The sequence below is a fragment of the Pezoporus flaviventris genome, unplaced genomic scaffold (genome assembly GCF_033815535.1).
Source record: "Pezoporus flaviventris isolate CSIRO_AGI_PZ_B2104156 unplaced genomic scaffold, CSIRO_AGI_Pfla_v1 ptg000131l, whole genome shotgun sequence".
Taxonomy (NCBI): domain Eukaryota; kingdom Metazoa; phylum Chordata; class Aves; order Psittaciformes; family Psittacidae; genus Pezoporus; species Pezoporus flaviventris.
This window is the reverse complement of record NW_026892679.1, coordinates 1,109,982-1,114,138: the sequence shown is the minus strand read 5'-3', so window position 1 is coordinate 1,114,138 and position 4,157 is coordinate 1,109,982.

Below are 4,157 nucleotides of genomic sequence, written 5' to 3'. Positions count from 1 at the left end.
GTGGGCCAGTAGCGGGATTGGGGGATGGTACGGGAAAGGACTGCGATTGGCAGATGCGGCTGGAGAGAGGCTAGACGGAAGGGCGAGCTCGGTTTCTCGTTGGCTGCCGTGCCGCAGAGGGAGCGCGGCTTTTCGGCGCAGGCGGAAGCGGCTGCGGCGGCGCGGCAGGAGGTAGGTGAGGCTGGCCTGGCGCCCCGCCCCATCGCCGTGAGGAGGTCCTGGCTACCGGGGCTGGGGAGAGCGGCCCCTACGCGGACAGCTACTGCTGGTGCCCTCAGGGTGTCGAGCCCTCAGCCAAACCGGTTCGGCCGGGTGGTGGGGCAGTTTACCGGCTGCGCAGGGGCCGGCTGGTTGTCCGTGTGCCCGCGGGGTGTGTGGGAAGCGCTGTGCTCTCCGGTCCTGCGGGGGGAGACCCGGCCCGAGCGCGAAGAACACAGCTATCGCCTTAATGAGTTAGTTTTTACTGTAAAGTTCAGGCTCTGTTCTCTCTCATGTAAAATACAGACTGGCTTCCTTTTACGAGCGAGTTTAGCGGGGGGGGGGTGTCCTCGAGCAAGCAGAACCTCCTGGTCTGTCCTCTCCGGTCCAGTTTGCTCTTGTCCTGTACTCATTGCTGGTAGAGGTTTTTCACATGCTTCCCTTTCTTGCAATTGCACTTAACACATCAAGTAAAATTTAAATTGCTTTGGGTAATGGTGGTATGTTTCCTTGTCATGACCACAGTGTTTCTTGTGTGATTGATGACACAAAATTATTACAACAGCTAGGTGTTACTCGTCTATATCTAGATCTACATCTAGGTGGTTATGATGCCGTATCCCTGGCAGTGCTGAAGGCCTGACTGGACGGGGCTTGAAGCAGCTTGGCACAGTAGAAGGTGTCGCTGCCCATGGCTTTAAGGTCTCTTCCAACCCAAACCAGTCTGTGAGTCTAGGATTCTGCATGGCAGGCCTATTAAACTTGTGTGTCAGAGAAACCTGGTACAACTAAAACCTGCTGTGACTTGCACTTGCAGTTGGTTTTGACGATGCTGTGCTTCCATTGAGCAATATGAAAGAGGCCTTCATTTTGGCTTAACATGAGAAAGCTGTAGCATGCTTTCTTTAAAAAATAAAAAATCAGGAGACTATTATTCTTTTTATTGAATTAGTTTTGATCCTGTGAGGGTCTTTAGAAAAGGCTAGATACATTCTGACCAGTTCTGTGTCAGAATGTTATGATTATTTCGTATTTAGTGTACGGTGCTGAGGTGTTGCTGTCATGGCAAACCTCTGTTCTGAAGTTCTATGAACAATCTTGTTCTCCTTTTATAAGTACATTTTATCTTATAGAAATTGAATGACATTAAACTTTACAAAGATGATTGCTTTCTCTTGAGGTCTTTGTCATTCTGTATCTTTCAATACTGGGGACAAATTGGTTTTGCTTTTTCCCCTTTGTTAAGCAGAAACAAATTTCTCATCATACCAGAAGAAGCTGAGGTTATATTTGACATACTTTCATAAGGTGCTGTAACAGGCTGCAGCGTAGTGGAAGTATGTGTATGAAAAAGAAACAAAAAGCAAAATATATTAAGGCAACTGAAAAAAACATACACTTACAGTGCTGTTACTGTCTTCTAAAGTGCAACTTCATTTGCAGTGGTAACTTTGGTAACTGCAGTTTTGAGTTCTCTGTAAAACAGTAGTTTCAGGTTAATCATCACCAAAATGAATTGAATATTTTTCAACATAAGCAGATGTAGAGTTTAAGGTGTATTTTCTTATATAACTGTTTTTTTCCGTCCTGTACATTTCATACATACTGATTTTAGATTTCTTCTTATTTGTCTCGGGATTACATTAGTCTAGTAACTATGGCGGTTCATTAATTTTCAGATTTACTCATTTAATAAGTAATCAGCAAGTTGCATGGTCATTTTGTCATAGCATGTTCATACCTCTTATTCCTATTTTGTTAGTTAATGGCATTCATCTGATCAATTTATTTTATTCAGATGTCGAGATTTTGGATGAAGAATGGGATTCAATTAAAGTAGAGAAAGGCAGTTCTATAACCAGCCTCCTTGCCTAAGTATAACTTGGTGTTAAAGTGTTTAATTGATGTCAATTTAAAGTAGATTTCTAAAGTGAAAGAAGTTAAAACTATAACCAGCCAACAGTTCAACCTCTAATGGCTACTTTGACCCTAGATTTTAGAGGCCGTACTACTTTTGAACTTGTTCATGTGTCTCTGAAATGGAAAACTAAACCTGGTTGGTTTTTCTTTTTGGTTTCACTTTTGGCTTCTTGATGTGGATTAGTTACGGAAATTGAGAAATTATTTCAGTAGCTGCAGAGGAGACTGCAGCTGGCAGTTCTTAGTCACATGGTAGTCAAGCCTGCTTCCATGTGGTCAGCCATCTTTATCTAGCTCAGTATAAAGTATATCTGCAAACATGCTTTACGTGATAGTTTTTATATACTGCTACCTACTTTGATAGTTTTGAGTGAGCTCACATGCAGGTTTTTACAAAAATGTTTTTACCCTAACAATTTAATTTTCATATGAAGTTTCCTACAGTCTCAACTATTTAATGAAAATTTTCATTGATTACATGCTGTATTAAAATGCTTTCAGCTGCATATTTCGGTTTTGTGGGAAAAATACCATTTGATCATTAATAATCTTGTGGGGAGCTTGGTGGCATCATTTAAAAGGTAGTAAACCTAACATGACAATGTCTTGGGATGCAGCTGTGATACACAGAGGATGTTGATTGAAATATAAGATGGTGGCATTCCAGTTTCTGTGGCATTCGTTCCTCTAATTAATATTTTGTCACGGAAAACCAAATACAAGGCTAAGATAGCTATAAGGAATTGGCTGGATATCCATTCGTGTCTGTTGAAATCTCAGATCAGAAATTTAAACAATAATGTTATCTGTATACCAGTATTCAAATAGGTAAATAAAACCATCTGGTGAATACTTGTTCTCTGTATTGCTTTTTGGTTTTTGCTATTTTTTTTTTAAAGGACGGTTAATTGTATTAGCTCTGCTTTGTAGTACATGCATATTAAGAAATATTTTAGTGGTGTGATTTACCAGTGAAGAGATTGCACACTGCTCAGTTGAGTGTTTAAGCAGCAGAGCATAAAGGGATTTTTGTGTGTAGTGAAAGGTAAAAAAGGTGGCTGCAAAGATTAAGCTTCTAGGTTATTATTAAATCCTGGAAGAATTATAACAAAGCAATGTCAATTGCATGTGGGAGGCTTGGTATTTAGCTTCTCATCTGTCATAGAAGTAGGAGGATTGGAGGAGATACTTTAAAAACATCGCAGATGAGTGACTTCAGCATGACAGTTACATCTATATAGACAAGTTTTTTGTGCATAACGAATGTGTTTGTGCATGTATGAAGTGAAAAAAACATTTGCAAATAAGATACGAATGCGCTTGCTTCCTTGAGATAGGCTGATTTGAATGATTGGCAAAAGCTGATAATGCTCTTTTTTGGCTTTTACGTGATACCCACTTCTGTTGTTCCTAGTATCTTCAAGTGTGAATGCATAAAAAGGTATTTATGTAGCTCCTACAGCTACAGATTCATTTAGGTCTCCCACTGGAATAAGGAGGTGGCAGAACATGAGGCATATGCATTATTCAGGCAAATATGTAGGGAGTAGGTAGTGTTCTGTACACTGGCAGTGGTATTAGAACATGACATTTTGTTTGCTGATAGTGTTTTGCAAAAAAGTTGTCTACATTTAGATACGGCTTCTCTGTATTTCCTTCCTCCTTCTGTTAGCTAGCAAGAGTGCACACTATATTCACTGTAGTAGGATAAACTACAATAGCTTGGAGGTGGCAGCTATTGTGAGCAAGGATGAATCCTCAGTTCTCACATCAGTGATGCCTGGGAGGAGTGCTTCAACCTAGTATTGTAACTATACATTTTATAGGAACTTACTGTGTCAGGTGATAAGGAATATTCATACAATGATGGAAATTCCTGTACCCTAAAATTTCTGCTTTTTGTGGCAGGTTTTATGTGAATTGCTCTCCTCTATCAGTATGACAAAACTCTTTGAATAGCATAGACTGTTTTATAGGAGTTGACTATAGTCTTGAAGAAAATGAGCTAGATATCGTGCTATACGTGATGTGGCATATGC